Consider the following 15083-nt stretch of genomic DNA (forward strand, 5'->3'; position numbering starts at 1 on the left):
TCTTGATCCAATGGGCCAATGAGCTGAGAAGTGGCAGATGATGTTTAATTCAGATAAATGAGAGGTGCTGCATTTTGGGAAATCAAATCTTAGCAGGACTTATACACTTAATGGTAAGGTCCGAGGGAGTGTTGCTGAACAAAGAGGTCTTGGAGTACAGGTTCATAGCTCCTTGAAAGTGGAGTTGCAGGTAGATAGGATAGTGAAGAAAGCGTTTGGTATGCTTTCCTTTATCAGTCAGAGTATGAGTACAGGAGTTGGGAGGTCACGTTGCAGCTCTACAGGACATTGATTAGACCACTGTTGGAATATTGTGTGCAATTCTGGACTCCTTCCTATCGGAAAGCTGGTATGAAACTTGAAATGGTTCAGAAAAGATTTACAAGGATGTTGCCAAGTTTGGAGGATTTAAGCTGTAGGAAGAGGCTGAACAGACTGGGGCTGTTTTCCCTTGAACATCGGAGGCTGAGGGGTGATCTTATAGAGGTTTACAAAATTATGAGGGGCATTGATAGGATAAATAAACAAAGTCTTTGCCCTGGGGTGGGGGAGTCCAGAATTGGAGGGCATAGGTTTAGGGTGAGAGGGGAAAGATATAAAAGAGACCTAAGGAGTAACATTTTCACGCAGAGGTGGTACATGTATGGAATGAGCTGCCAGATGAAGTGGTGGAGACTGGTACAATTGCAACATTTAAAAGGCGTTTGGATGTGTATATGAATAGGAAGGGTTTGGAGGGATATGGGCCGGGTGCTGGCAGGTGGGACTAGATTGGGTTGGGATATCTGGTCAGCATGGACGGGTTGGTCTGTTTCCATGCTGTACATCTCTATGACTCTATGATATAACTGCTTGGCTGTGGGAGTCCGACTCGACACGGACCTCAAATTCACCTGGACCGTCTCAGACTCTTCCCTCCCCTTCCTAGACCTTCCCATTTCCATCTCGGGTGACCGAATCAACACGGACATTTACTATAAGCCGACCGACTCCCACAGTTACTTAGACTACACCTCCTCCCACCCTGCCCCCTGTAAAAACACCATCCCATATTCCCAATTCCTTCGTCTCCGTCGCATCTGCTCCCAGAAGGACCAGTTCCAAAACTGTACCACCCAGATGGCCTCCTTCTTCAAGGACCGCAATTTCCCCCCAGACATAGTAGACGATGCCCTCCACCGCATCTCTTCCACTTCCCGCTCCTCTGTCCTTGAGCCCCGCCCCTCCAACCGCCACCAGGACGGACCCCACTGGTCCTCACCTACCACCCCACCAACCTCCATGTCCAGCGTATCATCCACCGTCATTTCCGCCACCTCCAAACGGACCCCACCACCAGAGACATATTTCCCTCCCCTCCCCTATCAGCGTTCTGAAAAGACCACTCCCTCCGTGACTCCCTCGTCAGGTCCACACCCCCCACCAACCCAACCTCCACTCCCGGCACCTTCCCCTGCAACCGCAAGAAATGCAAAACTTGCGCCCACATCTCCCCCCTTACTTCCCTCCAAGGCCCCAAGGGACACTTCCATATCACCACAAATTCACCTGCACCTCCACACACATCATCTATTGCATCCGCTGCACCCGATGTGGCCTCCTCTATATTGGGGAGACAGGCCGTCTACTTGCGGAGCATTTCAGAGAACACCTCTGGGACACCCGGACCAACCAACCCAACCACCCCGTAGCCCAACACTTCAACTCCCCCTCCCACTCCACCAAGGACATGCAAGTCCTTGGACTCCTCCATCGCCAGACCATGGCAACACGATGGTTGGAGGAAGAGCGCCTCATCTTCCGCCTGGGAACCCTCCAACCCCAAGGGATGAACTCAGATTTCTCCAGTTTCCTCATTTCCCCTCCCCCCACCTTGTCTCAGTCAAATCCCTCGAACTCAGCACCGCCTTCCTAACCTGCAATCTTCTTCCTGACCTCTCCGCCCCCACCCCACTCCGGCCTATCACCCTCACCTTGACCTCCCTCCACCTATCGCATTCCCAACGCCCCTCCCCCAAGTCCCTCCTCCCTACCTTTTATCTTAGCCTGCTGGACCTAGTTGTTGGACATAGTTGTTGGACGTCAGCCATCTCAGCTCCAGGGCATTTCTGCAGGAGTCCCTCAGGGTAGTGTCCTCAGCCCAACCATCTTCAGCTGCTTCATCCATCGTAAGGTTCCCTCCATCTTAAGGTTCGCTGATGATTGCACAATGTTCAGACCATTCATGACTCCTTAGGTACTGCAGCAAAATGTGTCCAAATGCCAGCAAGATCTGGACAATATTCAGACTTGGGTTGACAAGTGGCAAGAAACATTCGTACCACAAAATTGCCAGGCTATGACCATCTCCAATAAGAGACAATCTAACCACTGCCCTTGACATTTAGTGGTGTGACCATCACTGAATCCCCCACTATCAACATCCTGGAAGTTATCATTGATCAGAAACTCAACTCAACTCATCACACAAATGCAATGGCTACAAGAGCAGCTCAGAGGCTAGGAATACTGCAGTGAGTAACTCACATCTTTATTCCCCAAAGCCTATCCACCATCTCCAATGCCCAAGTCAGGAGTGTGATGGAATACTCCCCACGTGCCTGGATGAGTGCAGTCCCAATAACACTAAAAAAGCTTGACACTATCCAGGACAAAGCAGCCCGCTTGATTGGCACATCATCCACAAGCATTCACTCCCTCCATCACTGATGCTCAGTAGCAGCAGTGCGTTCTATCTATAAGATCCTCAGAGAGCACCTTTCAAACCAACTACCTCTTCCATCTGGAAAGACAAGGGCAGATGTATGGGAACACCACTACATTCAGGTTGCCCTCCAAACCACTCACCATCCTGAATTGGAAATGTATTGTCATTCCTTCACTGTCACTGGGTCAAAATCCTGGAATTCCCTCCCTAATGGCTTTCTGGGTCAACCCACAGTAGGTGCTCTCTAGCGGTTCAAGAAAGCAGCTCACTACCCCATTGTCAGCGGCAACTAGGGACAGGCAATAAAACTGTGGCCAGTGATGCCCACATCCCACAAAATGAATCAATAAATAAAAATCAAACATTACTCAGAACAGCATTGTGTTGTTCACAGAGAAAATCTGGGAATGCATGATGCTTGGACACAGGAGTGGATTATACAAGGTATTGAAGTCTTTCTCAGAATGGTGCATGTTCAGCAGGACAATTGTAAAGAAAGGGTAATTTGAAGATTTTCCCAAAGTCACAGCATGTGATGCAGTGTATTTCAACCTCTGAATGAAGAGAGAGGGCAGTCAAGGCACTTTGCAATGTGTGCACTAATGTGAAACTGCAGTGCCTTGATTGAGTCCTGTAGAAAACAGGTGAATAGGTGCACTGATCCAATAAATAAATATTGCCTGAAAATGCTCACAAAACCACAATAGCATGTTGCATTGACAGCGCTGAATTATGTCCTCAAGAACTGACATCTCTGTGCAAATTCTTGCAAAGAAGCTGTTTGGCAAAGATTGAAGCTACACAATTTGCAAAGGCCATGATTAATCAACTGAAGATTCAGTATTAAGGTGAACGTTTATTGGAGTAATGAAGATTCTGGCTGCTCTCGACAATGATGTGGGGACACTATTGCAATCCTTCAGTTTATTCAACTGCCATGTGACTATCTGAAAAGCAGACTTCCAGAACCGGCATTACGAGAGTGGCATGTATTTGATCAGGCTGCAATCAACCAGGACAGAATATTATGAATTTGGAACAGACAGGGCTGTGTGATTGATATTGAAACATTCTACTTTTATGCCAATCAATGGCGAAAGTTTAGCCACAAAGATACATGAGGAATATTCTGATTTCAAATTTATGTTTGTGGGAAAAGTCTCAACTGGTTCCATTTCATAAAGTCAGTGATTTGGTGTCTATGCTCTAAGAAATGTTTCAAGAAGTGTCCATTCTTCAGCACATTTGTACAACATTTCAGGCATCAAGTGAGTGTGGATTTAGCCTCATGAACTTGATTAAAAGTAAATCCAAAAAGAGATTAGAAATCGATCACATAGACAATTTGACACATTATATCGTCGTATATTTCATCTGGACTAAATATCAAATTTGCAATCAACAATAAAACAAAGAACTGTGGATACAGGAAATCTGAAAAAAAAAGCATAGTTTGCTGGAGAAGCTCAGCAGGTCTGGATGTGGAGAAAAAGCAGAGTTAAAGTTTCGAGTCCGGTGACCCATTTGTAATCATTATGCCGCAAATAAAGACAGGTGTGAAAAGCTGCCAACAAATAAGTTACTCGTGTCCTCTTTTGGTCACGCAGTTTATGTGGTATACACATACCACCACCATACAGGTCCTCAGACTTCTGAGCCAAGCAAAAAATTTTAGCAGGTAGAATACTTGCAATTGTAAAATAACATAAATACTATCTTTATTAATTAACCCTGTGAAAAGTTGCAATATGCAGGTAGAATGTTATAAAATAACAAAAATGCATGCTTTTAATTGTCAGTAAATAAACTAAGTTGCAACATGATTTCAGCTCAATGGATACAATGTGCCACTCAGACTAATTCAGGTTCTGCATATGCCCCAGAAAAGTTGGAGGGAACACTCAAAGTGATGCTGGCAGCATTTGTAAATGTGTGCAAGTTTGTAATGTGTAAATGTTAGATGTGAGTGATGAGCACCAGGCTGCACTGCTTGTTGATAAATGATAGCCCTCTATACTGAACAAAATAAAAGACTGGTGATGTATGAATTACAATTTATACCTTGATCATATATACACAGACTGGCCAAAGAACTGTACCAAAAACTAAAACACCTAATTGAAGATTCACACCACTCCATTCACTCCACCGAAGAATTCCTGAACACCAAAGACAATAAGATAGAAGAGGATGAAATAATGGTCTCCTTTGACATTACAGCCCTTTTCACATCAATTAACATTGACCTGTCCAAAGAAACTCTGGAATAACTCCTAGGAAAACCAAGACCTCAAATACCACACAGCACTAACTTCATTAGCAAAGACAACATCCTCAAGCTAGTGAACCCATGCCTCACCACTCACTTCACATTCAATAACAAAACATAGAAACAAGTCAACGGAACATCTCTGGGATCAACAATATCAGGGCTCATAGCGGAAGCAGTAATGCAGAGACTTGAACAAGCTGCCCTCCCACCTATCCAACCCAAACTTTGGGTCTGCTACATAGATGGCACCTTTGTCATCGCCCAACAGAACAAATTAGATGAAACATACAACACCATCAACAATATCCTGACAGGCATAAAATTCATAAAAGAGAAGAACGACAACAGACTCCCATCCATGACGTGACAGTTGAACGTATAGTTAACAGAGAGCTTCAAACCAGTGTCTAGAGAAAAACAACACACAAGGACCAAATACTTAACTTCCCAAACAATCATCCCAACACCCACAGACAGAGCTGCATCAAGACACTATTTCAATGAGCTACATCACACTGCAGAACCCAATAACTATAAAAAGCAGATCAAAAATATCTATATAACATTTTCAAGAAAAACAAGTACCCAATAAATACAATCCATCGATTCCTCAGAAACAAACCCAAACAAGCAGACACAATGCAACCAAAATCTATAGCCACACTACCTTACATCAAAGACATATCAGAAATGACTTCCAGACTACTCAGACCCCTTGGCATCACGGTAGCCCACAAACCTACCAACACACTTAAACAGCGACTAATGAACCTAAAGGATCCATTAGATACCACCACAAAACAAACATCATTTACAAGATAGCGTGCAAGAATTGTAAAAAACACTACATCGGACAAACTAGCAGGAAATTTGCCACCAGGATACCAATTGGCCACCAAAAGACTATCACTAGTTTCTATACATACAGACAAAGAAGGACACCACTTTGAATGGGACAATGCACACAACAGGCAAAACAAAGACACACATGAGAATTCTTAGAGGCATGATTTAGAGATGCCGGACTGGGGGATCTGGGGTGTGAAAAGTTAAAAATCACACAACACCAGGTTATATTCCAACAGGTTTATTTGGAAACACTAGCTTTTGGTGTGCTGCTCCTTCATCAGGTGGTTGCCAGAGGCATGGCATTCTAACCAGAACTCAATATCAATTCAGATCCTATCTGAACTCCTTTGAAAAAAAGAACCAAAATGACATCACCCACCTTAAGAAACCAAGATCTATAAACACAGAGGCGGGACATACCACTAGTGCTTCATCAGAGATTCTCACTGATAATGTTCACTAGTATAGTGACGAAACATCTGAAAACAAACATTCAAGCTCAACGAGCTAACTTACATACTTACCATCAACCTGAGCTACAAATCTTCTCAAAAATCATTAAGGTACATTTTCTGGAAATGCTGCTTCATTCTTGGTGCCAGGCAAACTTCACTTTGTGAGTTGCAACATTCTGCTTCCTGCAGTTTGCTCAGTTTACTGTCCCAGCTTCCTTCACTTCAGCTGGAAGGCTTCTATTTAATAGAGAGCCTTTTATATTAGGGAAGACCAGCTGGATCACATCCTTTTCAAATAATGCTGTTCTCTGCTCCGCAGAGCAGAAATGCTGCGGCAGTGTTTGGGAAATCTCAAGCTCCACTTGGACCAATGAGATAGATGCAGTAAAATCTTGTGCTGCCTCCTCTATCTAAACAGGTGCAGTGGATCCGTGGACTAGGACCCGTGGACACAGCCTTAGAATTAGAGGGGGTGATTTCAGAACAGAAATGCGGAGACATTTCTTCAGCCAGAGAGTGGTGGGCCTGTGGAATTCATTGCCACGGAGTGCAGTGGAAGCCGGGACGCTAAATGTCTTCAAGGCCGAGATTGATAGATTCTTGTTGTCTAGAGGAATTAAGGGCTACGGGGAGAACGCTGGTAAGTGGAGCTGAAATGCGCATCAGCCATGATTGAATGGCGGAGTGGACTTGATGGGCCGAATGGCCTTACTTCCACTCCTATGTCTTATGGTCTTATGGTCTTATGGATCTCAAATTGCAACTTCAGCATGTAAAAAAAATTCAGCTATAGCCACCTTTCAGCCCCAAATAGATTTTTTTTAAAAAAATCTCACATCAATTGCTAACTTTACACAAAATCTAGTTTCTTGTGGTTGCAGCATTCCATTTCCAGAACAAGTGACACATTGTTGCCTTAAATTATGTATTTAATATTTTCAGTCATTCCGCTTTGTGATCTCTGCACAATTCCCAGCCCTCTGCCTAAGTTCATAAGTCTGATTTTCATTCTTTATATGAAACTTATGTTTGATGCGTGCCTCTGTCTCAGGTCACTGAATTACAATTCTTCACTCATTTGCTTCCCCAGAGTTCAAATCATGATTACTTCCTCATACCAATATTTTTTTTTCAGTTTCTAATGATGAATAAGAACTGAATAATTATAAAAGTCACCACATTCAGAGATAAATGAGTCTATGGCTCAAAGCTCAACCTTCCTTGAACAAGTCATAAAACCAGGACATCCGTGACATTGTACTCAAGCTTCTATTTGAATACAGTATCACTTAATTTAATTGGGCACAACCATGCAATTTTCTGTGCCACTTAAGTTTTTTGTAATATACAATTACCCTTCCACAGGTTCATAACCAAAAACCAGATTCAATTATTTCCTGTTTCTTCAGTTATTCATTATAACATATCACCTTTTCAAAGTTAACTTGGAAGTTATTTTCTTGTCTGTTGAGTTCATGTTAATTCCGCATATTACTTGGAAAATTCTTTGTTTCAAAATATCACATACTTCTGACAATAGCTACTCTTCTATTGTTTCTTTGCTACCCTTAGAATGGCTGAAGTAAAAATCTATTGATTCAAGATCAGGGATAGAAATAAGGCAAGGTACCCATCTAAAATGCAAAACAGATTTTTTGCTCTGGATGCCAATGCTTCAGTCTTTTTCCTGCAATCAAAATTCAATTGAACATTTATCTCTCTGTCTTGTATTACTGCATGTTAATTTTTTCAAGGTACATAACTATACAGAAAATAAAACAATGAATGAATTTGTATGAAGGATTGTATTTGCACCAGATTACATGAAATTAATCTGACATCACTTACTGCAACTGAAAGGACCCTGTTATCTAAATGTTCTACAATGACTGACTGCTTCAGCTAGGATGCTCCATGCCGAATTTAAGGTTCCAATTATGGTAAAATGCCTTGGTGAAGTGGAATCACTTTACACGTTGACCCTAATATAGTAGAAATGCTTGCTGAAAATCTAATGAATGTTTGATAGTCCATGCCATGTATTCCAGTCCCCTCTTATCCTCAGTTCGATTTTGTAATCTTTTCTGTTCCTCATTGCCCTCCAGCCCTAAAGACAGACCACCATAACTGCAATAGAACTATTTGGAAAACAACCAAAACCAGTGTAATGACAGCTAAAACTTGTTACAATTCTTGAATGCTGTAAAAGAGCCAAATGTTGCCCAGCAGTTAACCAGAGCTTAAAGGTCGGGCTGGCAACTGTTCTGCAAAGAGGGAAAGAACACTATTTTGCTGAAGGTCCATCTTTCCTCTCTCAGATCCAACATCAGTGTTTCCTTTATTCTTATGCACTTTGTTCTCTTTAGATCCATAGACTTGCCTTGGGTTCTTTTATTCCCCCTTAAGTCCAAAGAAAGATTTCAATTTTACTATAGTCAATATTCTCAAAATAATTGATCTCAGATTACAAATAAACCATATTCCATTTGTTCTTCTGGTGAATTAAAGGCTTGCCAGGGTCCCAGGTTTGATCCCAGCCTCGGGTGACTGTCTAATTGGAGTTTGCAGATTCTCCCTGTGTCTGTGTGGGTTTCCTCTGGGTACTCTGGTTTCCTCCCACAGTCCAAAGATGTGCAGGCTGGGTGAGTTGGCCATGCTAAATTGCCCATGGTGCATTAGGAGGGCACGGTGGCACAGTGGTTAGCACTGCTGCCTCACAGCGCCAGAGACCCGGGTTCAATTCCCGCCTCAGGCGACTCTCTGTGTGGAGTTTGCACATTCTCCCCGTGTCTGCGTGGGTTTCCTCTGGGTGCTCCGGTTTCCTCCCACAATCCAAAAATGTGCAGGTTAGGTGAATTGGCCATGTTAAAGTGCCCGTAGTATTAGGTGAAGGGGTAAATGTTGGTATATGGGTCTGGGTGGTATATGCTTCGGCAGGTCAGTGTGGACTTGTTGGGCCGAAGAGCCTGTTTCCACACTCTGAGTAATCTAATCTAATCATTAGTCAGAGGGAAATGGGTGGGTTACTCTTTAGAGGGTCGGGCTGTAGGGCCTGTTTCCACACTGTAGGGAATCTAATATATATTTACTCCTTTGACACTTTAAGCAAGTCGGTATTTTAAATATGAATATACATATTCTAATTTTTATAATCTTAAAATTCATGTTCAATTATGGCTAATTTCAGCACAATGTTGTGAAAAGATGACAGACAGATGTTTGCTTAATGGTTTAACATTGAAACCAATGTAAATCAAATCTGACACAATTTTCCTGAGTTCCATGGTATTAGTGCATTTTTATGAAGAACACAAGAACAGAATAAATATGGGGTGACGCAGGCCATTCGGTCCCTTGAATCTGCTCTGTTGTTCAATAAAATCATGGCTGATTTGATTGGCCTCAAATCATATTTCCTACCTACTTGCCCACTAACCTGTACTCAGCCTTTAATATATTCACTGATCCAGCCTCTATGGCTTTTTGGGGAAGACAGATCCACAGAAAAGTGACTCCAAGAGAAAAGATTTTTGTTTTATCAGGAAGTACTTGTACCAAGTAAACAAGCAGGTGGAGCAGACAATGAAGCAAGCAGATAGCATGGTGACCTTCTTGCGAGAGGTTTCAAATACAGGAGCAGGGCTATCTTGTGTGATTGCACAGGGCCTTGGTAAGATCACACCTGAAATACTCTGTGCAGTTTTGGTCTCCTTACCTGGAGAAAGATGCTCTGACTATGGAAGAAGTGTCGTAAAGGTTTTTCAGACTGATTCCAGGGTTAGCAGCACTAACATATGAAGAGAGACTGGATTAGTTAAGATTACACTCACTGGAGTTTAGAGGAATGAGGGGGGATCTCATAGAAGTGTCTAAAAATTCTAACAGAACTACACAGGGTAAACAGAGAAAGAATGTTCCCAATGACAGGGAAGTCCACAACCAGGAATCACAGTCTAACAATATGGGATAGGCCATTTAGGACTGAAATGAGGAGAAATTTCTTCACCCTGAGAATGGCGAGCTGTGAAATTCTCAGCCACTGAAAGCTGTTGAGGTCAAAACATTGACGATTTTCAAGCAGGAGTGAGATATAGTTCTTAGGGCTAAAAGGCTCAAAATGTATGAGGAGAGAGTGGAAACAAGGTACTGAGTTAGATCATTAGCCATGACCATACTGAATGGCGGAACAGGCTCAAAGGGCTGAATAATCTACTCCTGTTTTTATCTTCTGCATTTCTATATTTCTCATCACCTTGGTCTTAAACGGTCTACTTTTTAAACTGAATATCCAAGTGCTGGAGTCTCCCAAAAAGGGAAACGTCCTGTCAACTCCTCTAAGAAACTAACTTGTTTCAATAAGATTCTCTCTCATTCTTCTAAATTCCAATGGGGAAAGGCCCAAATTTTCCTCATAACTCCTTCATCCAAAGAATCAACCAAATGAGCATTCCCTGAATTGCTTCAAATGCAACTATGTCCATACGTGAGAGCAATACCGCACACAAAATGCCAGATGCCATCTTACCAAGACTTTGGAAAGGTGGAACAACCTGGCCTTACATTTATATTCCATTCCCTTTGCAATAAATGCCAACATTCCATTTGCCTTTCTAATTATTTTCTGTACCTGCGTACCTGTGATCGATGTACTAGGATATCCGGGTCCATCCGCACTGCTGATTTCTAAAATCTCTTTCAATTTAAAGAATAACCTGTTTTCTATTCTTCTTGCCAAAATCACATTTCCCACATTATACTTAATTTGTCCATTTTTTATGCACTCACAGAACCTACCTTTGTAGACTTATTAAGTTCTCTTTACAACATAGTTTCTTCTTACCTTTGTGTCATGAATAAATTTAGCCACTACACATTCAGAGCCTTTGTCTAAGCCACTTACATAGATTGCAAAGAGCTGAGACTCCAGCATTGATCCATGTGGCACTCATCACATCGTGACAACCTGAAACTGACCCACTTATTCCTCCTCTCTGCTAATCAATTCCTCTATCCAGGCTGATAGATTAACTCTTACAGCATGGACTCTTATTTTATGTAGTAACTTTTTGATGAGCCCATTACCAAATGCATTCTAGAAATTTTAAGATCACCACATCCACATATTCCCCTTTATTTACCTCATTTGTTATATCCTTAATAATTCCAATAAATTAGATCAACACAATTTTGTCAGAACCATACTGACACTGCCTGACTGTTCGAAGAGGTAAAATGGGGCTGAATCTTATGTTTTTTTAGGCTAAGTCTGAGTTTGTGTGAAGGTTTTTGGAGGGTTTTGATTTGCTGTGAGGCCTGATCAGTTCTCTTGCTGCAATTTGCCAAATGCTTGGAAGAAGGTTAGTCTCTTCGCCTCTTCACCTTTTTCTCTCGGATACCTCATATGCACTCTATTTCAATTACTGCACCCACATTCCACTGCTCTCATAGCTGCCTGCAATTCACTGTCACCCATCAAGCTGCATCACACGAACCCTGTATGCCCTATGTGCTGTCGACTCACTTATTCAGGATATCTTCCCACCTGCACCAAAAATACCCACTTTCATCACCCTTTGTACCTGCTTCTCTCTCATTCCAGGAGGAAAACAGTCACCGAAAGAGAAACGGAGTCAAGACTGGTGGTGGGCTGCCTGACATTTGGCTCTTTACCTACTTATGTCAGGAAGGTCCTGACTCTGACTGCCCTGAGTGGCTGACTGACTATGTCCAAGCTGACAATGTGTTGCTGGAAAAGCGCAGCAGGTCAGGCAGCATCCAAGGAGCAGGAGAATCGATGTTTCGGGCATCAGCCATTCTTCAGGAATGAGGAAAGTGTGTCCAGCAGGCTTAGATAAAAGGAAGGGAGGAGGGACTTGGGGGGAGGGGCATTGGGAATGCGATAGGTGGAGGGAGGTCAAGGTGAGGGTGATAGGCCGGAGTGGGGTGGGGGCAGAGAGGTCAGGAAGAAGATTGCAGGTTAGGAAGGCGGTGCTGAGTTCGAGGGATTTGACTGAGACAAGGTGGGGGGGGGAGGGGAAATGAGTTCATCCCTTGTGGTTGGAGGGTTCCCAGGCGGAAGATGAGGCGCTCTTCCTCCAACCATCGTGTTGCCATGGTCTGGCGATGGAGGAGTCCAAGGACCTGTATGTCTTTGGTGGAGTGGGAGGGGGAGTTGAAGTGTTGAGCCACGGGGTGGTTGAGTTGGTTGGTGCGGGTGTCCCAGAGGTGTTCTCTGAAACGTTCCGCAAGTAGGCGGCCTGTCTCCCCAATATAGAGGAGGCCACATCGGGTGCAGCGGATGCAATAGATTATGTATGTGGAGGTGCAGATGAATTTGTGGCGGATATGGAAGTGTCCCTTGGGGCCTTGGAGGGAGGTAAGGGGGGAGGTGTGGGCGCAAGTTTTGCATTTCTTGCGGTTGAAGGGGAAGGTGCCGGGAGTGGACGTTGGGTTGGTGGGGGGGGGTGTGGACCTGACGAGGGAGTCACGGAGGGAGTGGTCTTTTCGGAACGCTGATAGGGGAGGGAAGGGAAATATGTCCCTGGTGGTGGGGTCCGTTTGGAGGTGGCGGAAATGACGGTGGATGATACGCTGGACATGGAGGTTGGGGGGGTGGTAGGTGAGGACCAGTGGGGTTCTGTCCTGGTGGTGGTTGGAGGGGCAGGACTCAAGGGCTGAGGAGCAGGAAGTGGAAGAGATGCGGTGGAGGGCATCGTCGACTACATCTGGGGGGAATTTGCGGTCCTTGAAGAAGGAGGCCATCTGGGTGGTACAGTTTTGGAACTGGTCCTTCTGGGAGCAGATGTGGCTTAGACGACGAATTGGGAATATGGGATGGCGTTTTTACAGGGGACAGGGTGGGAGGAGGTGTAGTCTAGGTAGCTGTGGGAGTCGGTCAGTTTATAGTAAATGTCCGCATCGATTCGGTCACCCAAGATGGAAATGGAAAGGTCTAGGAAGGGGAGGGTGGAGTCTGAGATGGTCCAGGTGAATTTGAGGTCGGGGTGGAAAGTGTTGGTAAAGTGGATGAACTGTTCAACCTCCTCGTGGGAGCACGAGGCAGCGCCAATACAGTCATCGATGTAGCGGAGGAAAAGGTGGGGGGTGGGGCCAATGTAGCTGCGGAAGATGGACTGTTCCACATATCTGGGGCCCATGCTGGTGCCCATGGCTACTCCTTTGGTTTGGAGGAAGTGGGAGGATTGTAAAGAGAAGTTGTTCAGGGTGAGGACCAGTTCAGTCAGTCGAAGGAGGGTGTCAGTGGAAGGGTACTGGTTGGGTCGGCGGGAAAGGAAGAAGCGGAGGGCTTTAAGTCCTTCGTAATGGGGGATGGAGGTGTACAGGGACTGGATGTCCATGGTGAAGATAAGGCGTTGGGGACCGGGGAAGCGAAAATCATGGAGGGCGTGGGTGGTGTCCCAAACGTAGGTGGGGAGTTCTTGGACTAAGGGGGACAGGACCGTGTCGAGGTATGCAGAGATGAGTTCGGTGGGGCAGGAGCAGGCTGAGACAATGGGTCGGCCGGGGCAGTCAGGTTTATGGATTTTGGGCAGGAGGTAGAAACGGGTGGTGCGGGGTTGTGGGACTATGAGGTTGGAGGCGGTGGATGGGAGATCCCCTGAGGTGATGAGGTTCTGGATAGTCTGGGGGATGATGGTTTGGTGGTGGGAGGTGGGGTCATGGTCAAGGGGGCAGTAGGAGGAGGTGTCTGCGAGCTGGCGTTTAGCCTCAGCAGGTGACGATGTCCAAGTCCCTGGACTGGAATTGAAGGCTCCCTTTTACTTATTGCGTCAGGACCCGCTAAGTGAAAACTATCCCTTCGACTTAACAGGGGACTGCTGACAATCACAATAAGCTTCTTTCCTCTAAATTTGTGACAAGCAACAAAACAAGACAGAAGTAGTGGTGGAACATGTGTCTTTGTGGAATGTGGATACAGTAACACAGATAGAGTGAGTGTGACAGCAGTAACCTGGCATCTTTGGTGGAGGGAACAAAGTGCAGAAAGACATGTTATGAAGTTGAAGACATGTACTGTACCTTTAAGAGAGAGTGAGTGTTGTTCTGAACTGAGAGCTTACAAGCACCTGTGTATATGACTAAATGGCACTCCCAGAGTGTACTGGAAAATTTGAAAATGTGTAAAATTTGGCTGTGAAATGGATACCTGAATTTTGGTTGCTGTATTGACAATAATTTGAATTTAACCAATCAGTTTAAATTATGCCCCAGTATACTAAACCCAATGAAGTTTGAATTTATTTTTTCGCCAACATCAAACCAATGAGATGAGGTTGGAGATATAAAAATGCAGGCATTTTGAAAATTGGAGAGAGAGCAACTGCCATCAAGAGAGACCCAAGAAATTATAAAACCCTCTCTATCAAAGGTACTTTTCAAGTGAAATATAGTTGGAGTAAAAAGAAAGAAGATGATCCAGGGAATTTAGCAGCTGGAAGAGTTAAGTCACAGAAAACAACAGCAGCTGTGTGGTTTAGAAATTAAGTTGATGTAGTTTTAATAAATGTCTTATTGGAACAGCATATTGTTATCAAGTTGGAGGCAGGTAATAAGCAGTTAAGAGAAAGGGGAGGCTTAGAGTTTGAATATTTGCTTAATACCCACTTTTAGAGTTAAAAAATAAATTGATGTTATTTTCTATAAATAGTGGTATTTGGGAGTTCTTTGTCACTGATATTTTAACAGATTACAAGGTGAGGTGAGCTTTACTGCATGTTTGGTTTAATTAATAGAAGGGTTCACTGCCATGTTGTAATAGACAAGACAGGGCAAGGCAGTA

Source organism: Chiloscyllium punctatum, chromosome 38 (assembly GCF_047496795.1).
Source record: "Chiloscyllium punctatum isolate Juve2018m chromosome 38, sChiPun1.3, whole genome shotgun sequence".
Lineage (NCBI taxonomy): Eukaryota > Metazoa > Chordata > Chondrichthyes > Orectolobiformes > Hemiscylliidae > Chiloscyllium > Chiloscyllium punctatum.